The sequence below is a fragment of the Lepisma saccharinum genome, chromosome 11 (genome assembly GCF_977018435.1).
Source record: "Lepisma saccharinum chromosome 11, izLepSacc3.1, whole genome shotgun sequence".
Lineage (NCBI taxonomy): Eukaryota > Metazoa > Arthropoda > Insecta > Zygentoma > Lepismatidae > Lepisma > Lepisma saccharinum.
The window spans coordinates 43823304-43838631 of record NC_139239.1 but is presented as its reverse complement, the minus strand read 5'-3'; the positions used below and the strand labels follow the sequence as shown (position 1 = coordinate 43838631).

Below are 15328 nucleotides of genomic sequence, written 5' to 3'. Positions count from 1 at the left end.
CTGTTAGCAACCTTTTTGCTTTTGTAATGGTGATAATGACCTTTTTTGTAACTTGAAGTACATAAATCACAAACATTTCTTGCAGAATCGCTTCCCGAAGAGCCGGCGTTGGTAGTTTTTGTGCGAGGATACGTTCCTGAAATATTATTTGATGTATTTTTGGGCGTTTCTGTTTAAAATCCCAACCCTGCTTAAAATTTCCTTCTCTGTCTTTTAGCTTTTATGTTAACACATCTCTCGAAGGTTGTTAAAGCACATTTTCTCACTATGATTACAATGAAATGTATCATTAATAGTAACAATTATGTTTCATCTACGCATTTTTGGAAGTGCACACTAAACGAGACATAACCCGTCTCGTCTCGAAAACTAGACGGTGGAGTATATCTATCTTACCGAAAGCAGTACCTTTCGCCAACGGTCATACCGCGCTGAATATACCGGTTCTCGTCCGATCACCGAAGTCAAGCAGTGTCGGGCCTGGTAAGTACTTGGATGGGTGACTGCCTGGGAACACCAGGTACTGTTGGCAACCTTTTTCTTTGTTTTGGTTAATAGTGACATTTTTGTAATTTGAAACCAATCAATCATCCACAGTTTCTGCAGAATCACATCTTTTATAGCTGCAAGAATATAATATATGAAAAAATGTATATTAGTATATATGAATATCTGGGAAGCCGATGTTTTATTTAATTTCTTATCATGCTGGGTTGCAGGGTGCTGTCGTATTACATCCCGCCGCCATAATTGCGGTGGATAGCGGTGCCTGGATCCGCCGTGACTCTCTCCGTAGGCCCGGCGTTGGTAGTTTTCGGCGAGAATATGAGTCTGCGTTATTATTATGTGTATATTTTGTTCAAAACCCTTTCACTGCACTAAATTTTAATCTCTATCTTGTAGCTTTAATGTTAACACATCTCTCGAAGGTTGTTAGAGCACATTTTCTCACTATGATTACAATGAAATGTATCATTCTTTTGTGTAGTAACAATTATGTTTCACCTACACATTCTTGGCAGTGCACACAAAATGAGACATAACCCGTCTCGTCTCGAAAACTAGACGGTGGAGTATATCTATCTTACCGAATGCAGTACCTTTCGCCAACGGTCATACCGCGCTGAATATACCGGTTCTCGTCCGATCACCGAAGTCAAGCAGCGTCGGGACTAGTAAGTACTTGGATGGGTGACCGCCTGGAAACACCAGGTACTGTTTTGCAACCTTTTCTTTAATGCTGCTAATGACCTTTTTTGAAACTTGAAGTCAATCAATCACCCACAGTTTTTGATAAATCGCTCCCCGAAGAGCCGACGTTGGTAGTTTTTCTGCGAGGATACCTTCCTGCCATATTATGTGATGTATTTTATGTGCGTTTTTTGTTTAAAAACCAAACACTTCACAAAATTTCCTTCTCTGTCTTTTAGCTTTAATGTTAACACATCTCTCGAAGGTTGTTAAAGCACATTTTCTCACTATGATTACAATGAAATGTATCATTAATAGTAACAATTATGTTTCATCTACACATTCTTGGCAGTCCACACTAAACGAGACATAACCCGTCTCGTCTCGAAAACTAGACGGTGGAGTATATCTATCTTACTGAAAGCAGTACCTTTCGCCAACGGTCATACCGCGCTGAATATACCGGTTCTCGTCCGATCACCGAAGTCAAGCAGCGTCGAGCCTGGTAAGTACTTGGATGGGTGACTGCCTGGGAACACCAGGTACTGTTGGCAACGTTTTTTTTTGTTTTGGTTGATAATGACCTTTTTGTAATTTGAAACCAATCAATCATCCACAGCTTCTGCAGAATCACCTCTTTTAAAGCTGTAAGCAAATAATATATGTAAAAAATGTATATTAGTATATATGAATATCTGGGAAGCCGATGTTTTTTTTAGTTTCTTATCAAGCTGGTTTGAAGGGTGCAGTCGTATTACAGCCGGCCGCCATAATTGCGGTGGATAGCGGTGCCTGGATCCGCCGTGTCTCTCTCCGTAGGTCCGGCGTTGGTAGTTTTCGGCGAGAATACGAGTCTGCGTTATTATGGGGTGTATATTTTGTTCAAAACCCTTTCACTGCACTAAATTTGAATCCCTATCTTGTAGCTTTAATGTTAACACATCTCTCGAAGTTTGTTAGAGCACATTTTCTCACTATGATTACAATGAATTGTATCATTATTTTAGTACAAAAACGTATGTTTCTTCAACACATTCTTGGCATTGCCCACGAAACGTAGAATGTCCCGACTCGTCTCGAAAGCTAGAAGGTGGCCTATATGTAACTTACCGAAAGCAGTGCATTTCGCCAGCGGACATACCGCTTTAAATATACCGGTTTTCGTCAAAAAACAGAAACCAAGCATCGACGGATCTGGAAAGTAGTTGGATGGGTGACAGCCTGGGAGCACCAGGTACTGTTAGCAACCTTTTTGCTTTTGTAATGGTGATAATGACCTTTTTTGTAACTTGAAGTCAATAAATCACAAACATTTCTTGCAGAATCGCTTCCCGAAGAGCCGGCGTTGATAGTTTTTGTGCGAGGATACGTTCCTGAAATATTATTTGATGTATTTTTGGGCGTTTCTGTTTAAAATCCTAACCCTGCACAAAATTTCCTTCTCTGTCTTTTAGCTTTAATGTTAACACATCTCTCGAAGGTTGTTAAAGCACATTTTCTCACTATGATTACAATGAAATGTATCATTAATAGTAACAATTATGTTTCATCTACACATTCTTGGCAGTCCACACTAAACGAGACATAACCCGTCTCGTCTCGAAAACTAGACGGTGGAGTATATCTATCTTACCGAAAGCAGTACCTTTCGCCAACGGTCATACCGCGCTGAATATACCGGTTCTCTTCCGATCACCGAAGTCAAGCAGTGTCGGGCCTGGTAAGTACTTGGATGGGTGACTGCCTGGGAACACCAGGTACTGTTGGCAACCTTTTTCTTTGTTTTGGTTAATAGTGAACTTTTTGTAATTTGAAACCAATCAATCATCCACAGTTTCTGCAGAATCACCTCTTTTATAGCTGTAAGCATATAATATATGTAAAAAATGTATATTAGTATATATGAATATCTGGGAAGCCGATGTTTTATTTAATTTCTTATCATGCTGGGTTGCAGGGTGCTGTCGTATTACATCCGGCCGCCATAATTGCGATTGATAGCTGTGCCTAGATCCGCCGTGTCTCTCTCCGTAGTTCCGGCGTTGGTAGTTTTCGGCGAGAATACGAGTCTGCGTTATTATTGGGTGTATATTTTGTTCAAAACCCTTTCACTGCACTAAATTTTAATCTCTATCTTGTAGCTTTAATGTTAACACATGTCTCGAATTTTTTTAGAGCACATTTTCTCACTATGATTACAATGAATTGTATCATTATTTGTAGTTCAAAAACGTATGTTTCTTCTACACATTCTTGGCATTGCCCACGAAACGTAGAATGTCCCGACTCGTCTCGAAAGCTAGAAGGTGGCCTATATGTAACTTACCGAAAGCAGTGCATTTCGCCAGCGGACATACCGCTTTAAATATACCGGTTTTCGTCCTAAAACAGAAGTCAAGCAGCGATGGATCTGGTAAGTACTTGGATGGTTGACAGCCTGAGAGCACCATTTACTGTTAGCAACATTTTTGCTTTTTCAATGGTGATAATGACTTTTTTGTAACTTGAAGTCAATGAATCACAAACATTTTTTGCAGAATCGCTTCCCGAAGAGACGGCGTTGGTAGTTTTTCTGCGAGGATACGTTCCTGCCATATTATTTGATGTATTTTTGGGCGTTTCTGTTTAAAATCCCAACCCTGCGCAAAATTTCCTTCTCTGTCTTTTAGCTTTAATGTTAACACATCTCTAGAAAGTTGATAAAGCACATTTTCTCACTATGATTACAATGAAATGTATCATTAATAGTAACAATTATGTTTCATCTACACATTCTTGGCAGTCCACACAAAACGGGACATAATACGTCTCGTCTGGAAAACTAGACGGTGGAGTATATCTATCTTACCGAAAGCAGTACCTTTCGCCAACGGTCATACCGCGCTGAATATACCGGTTCTCATCCGATCACCGAAGTCAAGCAGCGTCGGGCCTGGTAAGTACTTGGATGGTTGACTGCCTGGGAACACCAGGTACTGTTGGCAACCTTTTTTTTGTTTTGGTTGATAATGAACTTTTTGTAATTTGAAACCAATCAATCATCCACAGCTTCTGCAGAATCACCTCTCTTATAGCTATAAGCAAATAATATATGTAAAAAATGTATATTAGTATATATGAATATCTGGGAAGCCGATGTTTTTTTTTTAGTTTCTTATCATGCTGGTTTGAAGGGTGCAGTCGTATTACAGCCGGCCGCCATAATTGCGGTGGATAGCGGTGCCTGGATCCGCCGTGTCTCTCTCCGTAGGTCCGGCGTTGGTAGTTTTCAGCGAGAATACGAGTCTGCGTTATTATGGGGTGTATATTTTGTTCAAAACCCTTTCACTGCACTAATTTTGAATCCCTATCGTGTAGCTTTAATGTTAACACATCTCTCGAAATTTGTTAGAGCACATTTTCTCACTATGATTACAATGAATTGTATCATTATTTTAGTACAAAAACGTATGTTCCTTCAACACATTCTTGGCATTGCCCACGAAACGTAGGATGTCCCGACTCGTCTCGAAAGCTAGAAGGTGGCCTATATGTAACTTACCGAAAGCAGTGCATTTCCCCAGCGGACATACCGCGTTAAATATACCGGTTTTCGTCCCAAAAAAGAAACCAAGCAGCGACGGATCTGGAAAGTACTAGGATGTGTGACAGCCAGGGAGCACCAAGTACTGTTAGCAACCTTTTTGCTTTTGTAATGGTGATAATGACCTTTTTTGTAACTTGAAGTCAATAAATCACAAACATTTCTTGCAGAATCGCTTCCCGAAGAGCCGGCGTTGGTAGTTTTTGTGCGAGGATACGTTCCTGAAATATTATTTGATGTATTTTTGGGCGTTTTTGTTTAAAATCTAAACCCTGCAGAAAATTTTCTTCTCTGTCTTATAGCTTTTATGTTAACACATTTCTCGAAGGTTGTTAGAGCACATTTTCTCACTATGATTACAATGAAATGTATCATTATTTTGTGTAGTAACAATTATGTTTCACCTACACATTCTTGGCAGTGCACACAAAATGAGACATAACCCGTCTCGTATCGAAAACTAGACGGTGGAGTATATCTATGTTACCGAATGCAGTACCTTTCGCCAACGGTCATACCGCGCTGAATATACCGGTTCTCGTCCGATCACCGAAGTCAAGCAGCGTCGGGCCTGGTAAGTACTTGGATGGGTGACCGCCTGGGATCAACAGGTACTGTTGGCAACCTTTTCTTTAATGCTGATAATGACCTTTTTTGAAACATGAATTCAATCAATCACCCACAGTTTTTGAGGAATCGCTCCCCGAAGAGCCGACGTTGGTAATGTTTCTGCGAGGATACCTTCCTGCCATATTATGTGATGTATTTTATGTGCGTTTTTTGTTTAAAAACCAAACACTTCACAAAATGTCCTTCTCTGTCTTTTAGCTTTAATGTTAACACATCTCTCGAAGGTTGTTAAAGCACATTTTCTCACTATGATTACAATGAAATGTATCATTAATAGTAACAATTATGTTTCATCTACACATTCTTGGCAGTCCACACTAAACGAGACATAACCCGTCTCGTCTCGAAAACTAGACGTTGGAGTATATCTATCTTACCGAGAGCAGTACCTTTCGCCAACGGTCATACCGCGCTGAATATACCGGTTCTCGTCCGATCACCGAAGTCAAGCAGCGTCGGGCCTGGTAAGTTCTTGGATGGGTGACTGCCTGGGAACACCAGGTACTGTTGGCAACCTTTTTCTTTGTTTTGGTTAATAGTGAACTTTTTGTAATTTGAAACAAATCAATCATCCACAGTTTCTGCAGAATCACCTCCTTCATAGCAGTCAGAAAATAATATATGTAAAAAATGTATATTAGTATATATGAATATCTGGGAAGCCGATGTTTTTTTTTAATTTCTTATCATTCTGGGTTGCAGGGTGCTGTCGTATTACATCTGGCCGCCATAATTGCGGTGGATAGGGGTGCTTGTATCCGCCTTGTGTCTCTCCGTTGGTCCTGCGTTGGTAGTTTTCGGCGACAATACAAGTCTGCGTTATTATGGGGTGTATATTTTGTTCAAAACCCTTTCACTGCACTAAATTTGAATCTCTATCTTGTAGCTTTAATGTTAACACATCTCTCGAAGTTTGTTAGAGCACATTTTCTCACTATGATTGCAATGAATTGTATCATTATTTGTAGTACAAAAACGTATGTTTCTTCTACACATTCTTGGCATTGCCCACGAAACGTGAGATGTCCCGACTCGTCTCGAAAACTAGAAGGTGGCCTATATGTAACTTACCGAAAGCAGTGTCTTTCGCCAACGGTCATACCGCGTTAAATATACCGGTTTTCGTCCCAAAACAGAAGTCAAGCAGCGACGTATGTGGTAAGTACTTGGATGGGTGACCGCCTGGGAGTACCAGGTACTGTTAGCAACCTTTTGCTTTTTTAATGGTGATAATGACTTTTTGTAACTTGAAGTCAATCAATCACAAACATTTTTTGCAGAATCGCTTCCCGAAGAGCCGGCGTTGGTAGTTTTTGTGCGAGGATACGTTTCTGAAATATTATTTGATGTATTTTTGGGCCTTTCTGTTTAAAATCCCAACCCTGCACAAAATTTCCTTCTCTGTCTTTTAGCTTTAATGTTAACACATCTCTCGAAAGTTGATAAAGCACATTTTCTCACTATGATTACAATGAAATGTATCATTAATAGTAACAATTATGTTTCATCTACACATTCTTGGCAGTGCACACTAAACGAGACATAACCCGTCTCGTCTCGAAAACTAGACGTTGGAGTGTATCTATCTTACCGAGAGCAGTACCTTTCGCCAACGGTCATACCGCGCTGAATATACCGGTTCTCGTCCGATCACCGAAGTCAAGCAGCGTCGGTCCTGGTAAGTACTTGGATGGGTGACTGCCCGGGAACACCAGGTACTGTTGGCAACCTTATTCTTTGTTTTGGTTAATAGTGACCTTTTTGTAATTTGAAACCAATCAATCATCCACATTTTCTGCAGAATCACCTCTTTCATAGCAGTCAGAAAATAATATATGTAAAAAAATGTATGTTAGTATATATGAATATCTGGGAAGCCGATGTTTTTTTTTTAATTTCTTATCATTCTGGGTTGCAGGGTGCTGTCGTATTACATCTGGCCGCCATATTTGCGGTGGATAGCGGTTGCCTGGATCCGACGTGTCTCTCTCCGTAGGTCCTACGTTGGTAGTTTTCGGCGAGAATACGAGTCTGCGTTATTATGGGGTGTATATTTTGTTCAAAACCCTTTCACTGCACTAAATTTGAATCTCTATCTTGCAGCTTTAATGTTAACACATCTCTCGAAGTTTGTTAGAGCACATTTTCTCACTATGATTACAATGAATTGTATCATTATTTGTAGTACAAAAACGTATGTTTATTCTACAGATTCTTGGCATTGCCCACGAAACGTGAGAAGTCCCGACTCGTCTCGAAAACTAGAAGGTGGACTATATCTATCTTACCGAATGCTGTAGCTTTCGCCAACGGTCATACCGAGCTGAATATACCGGTTCTCGTCCGATCACCGAAGTCAAGCAGCTTCGGGCCTGGTAAGTACTTGGATGGGTGACCGCCTGGGAACACCATGTACTGTTGGCGACCTTTTTCTTAATGCTGATAATGATCTTTTTTGAAACTTGAAATCAATCAATCACCCAACGTTTTTGCAGAATCGCTCCCCGAAGAGCCGGCGATGGTAGTTTTTCTGCGAGGATACGTTCCTGCCATATTATCGTATGTATTGTATGTGCGTTTTTTGTTTAAAAACCCAACCCTTCAAAAAATTTCCTTCTCTGTCTTTTAGCTTTAATGTTAACACATCTCTCGAAGGTTGTTAGAGCACATTTTCCCAATATGATTACAATGAATTGTATCATTATTTGTAGTACAAAAACGTATGTTTATTCTACAAATTCTTGGCATTGCCCACGAAACGTGAGATGTCCCGACTCGCCTCGAAAACTAGACGGTGGCCTATATGTAACTTACCGAAAGCAGTGTCTTTCGCCAACGGACATACCGCGTTAAATATACCGGTTTTCGTCCCAAAACAGAAGTCAAGCAGCTAAGGATCTGGTAAGTACTTGGATTGGTGACAGCCTGGGAGCACCAGGTACTGTTAGCAACCTTTTGCTTTTTTAATGGTGATAATGACTTCTTTGTAACTTGAAGTCAATCAATCACAAATATTTTTTGCAGAATCGCTTCCCGAAGAGCCGGCGTTGGTAGTTTTTCTGCGAGGATACGTTCCTGCCATATTATTTAATGTATTTTTGGGCGTTTTTGTTTAAAATCCCAACCCTGCGCAAAATTTCCTTCTCTGTCTTTTAGCTTTAATGTTAACACATCTCTCGAAAGTTGATAAAGCACATTTTCTCACTATGATTACAATGAAATGTATCATTAATAGTAACAATTATGTTTCATCTACACATTCTTGGCAGTCCACACTAAACGAGACATAACCCGTCTCGTCTCGAAAACTAGACGTTGGAGTATTACTATCTTACCGAGAGCAGTACCTTTCGCCAACGGTCATACCGCGCTGAATATACCTGTTCTCGTCCTATCACCGAAGTCAAGCAGCGTCGGGCCTGGTAAGTACTTGGATGGGTGACTGCCTTTGAACACCAGGTACTGTTGGCAACCTTTTTCTTTGTTTTGGTTAATAGTGACCTTTTTGTAATTTGAAACCAATCAATCATCCACAGTTTCAGCAGAATCACCTCTTTCATAGCAGTCAGAAAATAATATATGTAAAAAATGTATATTAGTATATATGAATATCTGGGAAGCCGATGTTTTTTTTTTAATTTCATATCACTCTGGTTTGCAGGGTGCTGTCGTATTACATCTGGCCGACATAATTGCGGTGGATAGCGGTGCCTGGATCCGACGTGTCTCTCTCCGTAGGTCCTGCATTGGTAGTTTTCGGCGAGAATACGAGTCTGCGTTATTATGGGGTGTATATTTTGTTCAAAACCCTTTCACTGCACTAAATTTGAATCTCTATCTTGTAGCTTTAATATTAACACATCTCTCGATCTTTGTTAGAGCACATTTTCTCAGTATGATTACAATGAATTGTATCATTATTTGTAGCACAAAAACCTATGTTTCTTCTACACATTCTCGGCATTGCCCCCGAAACATGAGATGTCCCGACTCGTCTCGAAAACTAGAAGATGGCCTATATGTAACTTACCGAAAGCAGTGTCTTTCGCCAAAGGACATACCGCGTTAAATATACCGGTTTTCGTCCCAAAACAGAAGTCAAGAAGCGACGGATCTGGTAAGTACTTGGATGGGTGACAGCCTGGGAGCACCTGGTACTGTTAGCAACCTTTTGCTTTTTTAATGGTGATAATGACTTTTTTGTAACTTGAAGTTAATCAATCACATATATTTTTTGCAGAATCGCTTCCCGAAGAGCCGGCGTTGGTAGTTTTTGTGCGAGGATACGTTCCTGAAATATTATTTGATGTATTTTTGGGCGTTTCTGTTTAGCATCCCAAACCTGCACAAAATTTCCTTCTCTGTCTTTTAGCTTTAATGTTAACACATCTCTCGATAAGTGTTAAAGCACATTTTCTCACTATGAATACAATCAAATGTACCAATATTTGGTGTAGTAACACTTACGTTTCATCTACACTTTCTTGGCAGTGCACACAAAACGGGACATAATACGTCTCGTCTCGAAAACTAGACGGTGGAGTATATCTATCTTACCGAAAGCAGTACCCCTCGCCAACGGTCATACCCCGCTGAATATACCGGTTCTCGTCCGATCACCGAAGTCAAGCAGCGTCGGGCCTGGTAAGTACTTGGATGGGTGACTGCCTTTGAACACCAGGTACTGTTGGCAACCTTTTTTTTGTTTTGGTTAATAGTGACCTTTTTGTAATTTGAAACCAATCAATCATCCACAGTTTCTGCAGAATCACCTCTTTTATAGCTGTAAGCAAATAATATATGTAAAAAATGTATATTAGTATATATGAATATCTGGGAAGCCGATGTTTTTTTTTTAGTTTCTTATCATGCTGGTTTGAAGGGTGCAGTCGTATTACAGCCGGCCGCCATAATTGCGGTGGATAGCGGTGCCTGGATCCGCCGTGTCTCTCTCCGTAGGTCCGGCGTTGGTAGTTTTCGGCGAGAATATGAGTCTGCGTTATTATTATGTGTATATTTTGTTCAAAACCCTTTCACTGCACTAAATTTTAATCTCTATCTTGTAGCTTTAATGTTACCACATCTCTCGAAGTTTGTTAGAGCACATTTTCTCACTATGATTACAATGAATTGTATCATTATTTTAGTACAAAAACGTATGTTTCTTCAACACATTCTTGGCATTGCCCACGAAACGTAGAATGTCCCGACTCGTCTCGAAAGCTAGAAGGTGGCCTATATGTAACTTACCGAAAGCAGTGCATTTCGCCAGCGGACATACCGCTTTAAATATACCGGTTTTCGTCAAAAAACAGAAACCAAGCATCGACGGATCTGGAAAGTAGTTGGATGGGTGACAGCCTGGGAGCACCAGGTACTGTTAGCAACCTTTTTGCTTTTGTAATGGTGATAATGACCTTTTTTGTAACTTGAAGTCAATAAATCACAAACATTTCTTGCAGAATCGCTTCCCGAAGTGCCGGCGTTGATAGTTTTTGTGCGAGGATACGTTCCTGAAATATTATTTGATGTATTTTTGGGCGTTTCTGTTTAAAATCCTAACCCTGCACAAAATTTCCTTCTCTGTCTTTTAGCTTTAATGTTAACACATCTCTCGAAGGTTGTTAAAGCACATTTTCTCACTATGATTACAATGAAATGTATCATTAATAGTAACAATTATGTTTCATCTACACATTCTTGGCAGTCCACACTAAACGAGACATAACCCGTCTCGTCTCGAAAACTAGACGGTGGAGTATATCTATCTTACCGAAAGCAGTACCTTTCGCCAACGGTCATACCGCGCTGAATATACCGGTTCTCTTCCGATCACCGAAGTCAAGCAGTGTCGGGCCTGGTAAGTACTTGGATGGGTGACTGCCTGGGAACACCAGGTACTGTTGGCAACCTTTTTCTTTGTTTTGGTTAATAGTGAACTTTTTGTAATTTGAAACCAATCAATCATCCACAGTTTCTGCAGAATCACCTCTTTTATAGCTGTAAGCATATAATATATGTAAAAAATGTATATTAGTATATATGAATATCTGGGAAGCCGATGTTTTATTTAATTTCTTATCATGCTGGGTTGCAGGGTGCTGTCGTATTACATCCGGCCGCCATAATTGCGATTGATAGCTGTGCCTAGATCCGCCGTGTCTCTCTCCGTAGTTCCGGCGTTGGTAGTTTTCGGCGAGAATACGAGTCTGCGTTATTATTGGGTGTATATTTTGTTCAAAACCCTTTCACTGCACTAAATTTTAATCTCTATCTTGTAGCTTTAATGTTAACACATGTCTCGAATTTTTTTAGAGCACATTTTCTCACTATGATTACAATGAATTGTATCATTATTTGTAGTTCAAAAACGTATGTTTCTTCTACACATTCTTGGCATTGCCCACGAAACGTAGGATGTCCCGACTAATCTCGAAAGCTAGACGGTGGCCTATATGTAACTTACCGAAAGTAGTGTATTTCGCCAACGGACATACCGCGTAAATATACCGGTTTTCGTCCTAAAACAGAAGTCAAGCAGCGATGGATCTGGTAAGTACTTGGATGGTTGACAGCCTGAGAGCACCATTTACTGTTAGCAACATTTTTGCTTTTTCAATGGTGATAATGACTTTTTTGTAACTTGAAGTCAATGAATCACAAACATTTTTTGCAGAATCGCTTCCCGAAGAGACGGCGTTGGTAGTTTTTCTGCGAGGATACGTTCCTGCCATATTATTTGATGTATTTTTGGGCGTTTCTGTTTAAAATCCCAACCCTGCGCAAAATTTCCTTCTCTGTCTTTTAGCTTTAATGTTAACACATCTCTAGAAAGTTGATAAAGCACATTTTCTCACTATGATTACAATGAAATGTATCATTAATAGTAACAATTATGTTTCATCTACACATTCTTGGCAGTCCACACAAAACGGGACATAATACGTCTCGTCTCGAAAACTAGACGGTGGAGTATATCTATCTTACCGAAAGCAGTACCTTTCGCCAACGGTCATACCGCGCTGAATATACCGGTTCTCATCCGATCACCGAAGTCAAGCAGCGTCGGGCCTGGTAAGTACTTGGATGGTTGACTGCCTGGGAACACCAGGTACTGTTGGCAACCTTTTTTTTGTTTTGGTTGATAATGAACTTTTTGTAATTTGAAACCAATCAATCATCCACAGCTTCTGCAGAATCACCTCTCTTATAGCTATAAGCAAATAATATATGTAAAAAATGTATATTAGTATATATGAATATCTGGGAAGCTGATGTTTTTTTTTTAGTTTCTTATCATGCTGGTTTGAAGGGTGCAGTCGTATTACAGCCGGCCGCCATAATTGCGGTGGATAGCGGTGCCTGGATCCGCCGTGTCTCTCTCCGTAGGTCCGGCGTTGGTAGTTTTCAGCGAGAATACGAGTCTGCGTTATTATGGGGTGTATATTTTGTTCAAAACCCTTTCACTGCACTAATTTTGAATCCCTATCGTGTAGCTTTAATGTTAACACATCTCTCGAAATTTGTTAGAGCACATTTTCTCATGATTACAATGAATTGTATCATTATTTTAGTACAAAAACGTATGTTCCTTCAACACATTCTTGGCATTGCCCACGAAACGTAGGATGTCCCGACTCGTCTCGAAAGCTAGAAGGTGGCCTATATGTAACTTACCGAAAGCAGTGCATTTCCCCAGCGGACATACCGCGTTAAATATACCGGTTTTCGTCCCAAAAAAGAAACCAAGCAGCGACGGATCTGGAAAGTACTAGGATGTGTGACAGCCAGGGAGCACCAAGTACTGTTAGCAACCTTTTTGCTTTTGTAATGGTGATAATGACCTTTTTTGTAACTTGAAGTACATAAATCACAAACATTTCTTGCAGAATCGCTTCCCGAAGAGCCGGCGTTGGTAGTTTTTGTGCGAGGATACGTTCCTGAAATATTATTTGATGTATTTTTGGGCGTTTTTGTTTAAAATCTAAACCCTGCAGAAAATTTTCTTCTCTGTCTTATAGCTTTTATGTTAACACATTTCTCGAAGGTTGTTAGAGCACATTTTCTCACTATGATTACAATGAAATGTATCATTATTTTGTGTAGTAACAATTATGTTTCACCTACACATTCTTGGCAGTGCACACAAAATGAGACATAACCCGTCTCGTCTCGAAAACTAGACGGTGGAGTATATCTATGTTACCGAATGCAGTACCTTTCGCCAACGGTCATACCGCGCTGAATGTACCGGTTCTCGTCCGATCACCGAAGTCAAGCAGCGTCGGGCCTGGTAAGTACTTGGATGGGTGACCGCCTGGGAACAACAGGTACTGTTGGCAACCTTTTCTTTAATGCTGATAATGACCTTTTTTGAAACATGAATTCAATCAATCACCCACAGTTTTTGAGGAATCGCTCCCCGAAGAGCCGACGTTGGTAATGTTTCTGCGAGGATACCTTCCTGCCATATTATGTGATGTATTTTATGTGCGTTTTTTGTTTAAAAACCAAACACTTCACAAAATTTCCTTCTCTGTCTTTTAGCTTTAATGTTAACACATCTCTCGAAGGTTGTTAAAGCACATTTTCTCACTATGATTACAATGAAATGTATCATTAATAGTAACAATTATGTTTCATCTACACATTCTTGGCAGTCCACACTAAACGAGACATAACCCGTCTCGTCTCGAAAACTAGACGTTGGAGTATATCTATCTTACCGAGAGCAGTACCTTTCGCCAACGGTCATACCGCGCTGAATATACCGGTTCTCGTCCAATCACCGAAGTCAAGCAGCGTCGGGCCTGGTAAGTACTTGGATGGGTGACTGCCTGGGAACACCAGGTACTGTTGGCAACCTTTTTCTTTGTTTTGGTTAATAGTGAACTTTTTGTAATTTGAAACAAATCAATCATCCACAGTTTCTGCAGAATCACCTCCTTCATAGCAGTCAGAAAATAATATATGTAAAAAATGTATATTAGTATATATGAATATCTGGGAAGCCGATGTTTTTTTTTAATTTCTTATCATTATGGGTTGCAGGGTGCTGTCGTATTACATCTGGCCGCCATAATTGCGGTGGATAGGGGTGCTTGTATCCGCCTTGTGTCTCTCCGTTGGTCCTGCGTTGGTAGTTTTCGGCGAGAATACAAGTCTGCGTTATTATGGGGTGTATATTTTGTTCAAAACCCTTTCACTGCACTAAATTTGAATCTCTATCTTGTAGCTTTAATGTTAACACATCTCTCGAAGTTTGTTAGAGCACATTTTCTCACTATGATTGCAATGAATTGTATCATTATTTGTAGTACAAAAACGTATGTTTCTTCTACACATTCTTGGCATTGCCCACGAAACGTGAGATGTCCCGACTCGTCTCGAAAACTAGAAGGTGGCCTATATGTAACTCACCGAAAGCAGTGTCTTTCGCCAACGGATATACCGCGTTAAATATACCGGTTTTCGTCCCAAAACAGAAGTCAAGCAGCGACGTATGTGGTAAGTACTTGGATGGGTGACCGCCTGGGAGTACCAGGTACTGTTAGCAACCTTTTGCTTTTTTAATGGTGATAATGACTTTTTGTAACTTGAAGTCAATCAATCACAAACATTTTTTGCAGAATCGCTTCCCGAAGAGCCGGCGTTGGTAGTTTTTGTGCGAGGATACGTTTCTGAAATATTATTTGATGTATTTTTGGGCCTTTCTGTTTAAAATCCCAACCCTGCACAAAATTTCCTTCTCTGTCTTTTAGCTTTAATGTTAACACATCTCTCGAAAGTTGATAAAGCACATTTTCTCACTATGATTACAATGAAATGTATCATTAATAGTAACAATTATGTTTCATCTACACATTCTTGGCAGTCCACACTAAACGAGACATAACCCGTCTCGTCTCGAAAACTAGACGTTGG

The 15328-nt window shown here is 40.1% G+C and overlaps 13 non-coding genes and 2 pseudogenes across 13 annotated transcripts; all 15 read left to right on the top strand.

The window, feature by feature from the left end:
• The first annotated feature begins 413 nt into the window (after positions 1 to 413).
• Positions 414 to 532, top strand: LOC145995461 (5S ribosomal RNA). Its single transcript, XR_014442513.1, has one exon. It is a non-coding gene; the product is annotated as a 5S ribosomal RNA (ribosomal RNA).
• Positions 533 to 1105: 573 nt separating this feature from the next.
• LOC145995775 (5S ribosomal RNA) lies at positions 1106 to 1224 on the top strand (annotated as a pseudogene).
• Positions 1225 to 1626: 402 nt separating this feature from the next.
• Positions 1627 to 1745, top strand: LOC145995518 (5S ribosomal RNA). The gene has a single exon (XR_014442566.1). It is a non-coding gene; the product is annotated as a 5S ribosomal RNA (ribosomal RNA).
• Positions 1746 to 2841: 1096 nt separating this feature from the next.
• Positions 2842 to 2960, top strand: LOC145995486 (5S ribosomal RNA). The gene has a single exon (XR_014442536.1). It is a non-coding gene; the product is annotated as a 5S ribosomal RNA (ribosomal RNA).
• A 1096-nt stretch (positions 2961 to 4056) lies between these two features.
• LOC145995419 (5S ribosomal RNA) lies at positions 4057 to 4175 on the top strand. The gene has a single exon (XR_014442472.1). It is a non-coding gene; the product is annotated as a 5S ribosomal RNA (ribosomal RNA).
• A 1103-nt stretch (positions 4176 to 5278) lies between these two features.
• Positions 5279 to 5397, top strand: LOC145995526 (5S ribosomal RNA). Its single transcript, XR_014442574.1, has one exon. It is a non-coding gene; the product is annotated as a 5S ribosomal RNA (ribosomal RNA).
• Positions 5398 to 5798: 401 nt separating this feature from the next.
• On the top strand, positions 5799 to 5917 carry LOC145995500 (5S ribosomal RNA). The gene has a single exon (XR_014442550.1). It is a non-coding gene; the product is annotated as a 5S ribosomal RNA (ribosomal RNA).
• A 1095-nt stretch (positions 5918 to 7012) lies between these two features.
• LOC145995537 (5S ribosomal RNA) lies at positions 7013 to 7131 on the top strand. The gene has a single exon (XR_014442585.1). It is a non-coding gene; the product is annotated as a 5S ribosomal RNA (ribosomal RNA).
• A 578-nt stretch (positions 7132 to 7709) lies between these two features.
• LOC145995472 (5S ribosomal RNA) lies at positions 7710 to 7828 on the top strand. Its single transcript, XR_014442523.1, has one exon. It is a non-coding gene; the product is annotated as a 5S ribosomal RNA (ribosomal RNA).
• Positions 7829 to 8756: 928 nt separating this feature from the next.
• On the top strand, positions 8757 to 8875 carry LOC145995759 (5S ribosomal RNA; annotated as a pseudogene).
• Positions 8876 to 9978: 1103 nt separating this feature from the next.
• Positions 9979 to 10097, top strand: LOC145995565 (5S ribosomal RNA). The gene has a single exon (XR_014442611.1). It is a non-coding gene; the product is annotated as a 5S ribosomal RNA (ribosomal RNA).
• Positions 10098 to 11194: 1097 nt separating this feature from the next.
• On the top strand, positions 11195 to 11313 carry LOC145995484 (5S ribosomal RNA). Its single transcript, XR_014442535.1, has one exon. It is a non-coding gene; the product is annotated as a 5S ribosomal RNA (ribosomal RNA).
• Positions 11314 to 12408: 1095 nt separating this feature from the next.
• On the top strand, positions 12409 to 12527 carry LOC145995418 (5S ribosomal RNA). Its single transcript, XR_014442471.1, has one exon. It is a non-coding gene; the product is annotated as a 5S ribosomal RNA (ribosomal RNA).
• Positions 12528 to 13627: 1100 nt separating this feature from the next.
• On the top strand, positions 13628 to 13746 carry LOC145995516 (5S ribosomal RNA). The gene has a single exon (XR_014442565.1). It is a non-coding gene; the product is annotated as a 5S ribosomal RNA (ribosomal RNA).
• A 401-nt stretch (positions 13747 to 14147) lies between these two features.
• Positions 14148 to 14266, top strand: LOC145995525 (5S ribosomal RNA). Its single transcript, XR_014442573.1, has one exon. It is a non-coding gene; the product is annotated as a 5S ribosomal RNA (ribosomal RNA).
• Positions 14267 to 15328: the final 1062 nt, after the last annotated feature.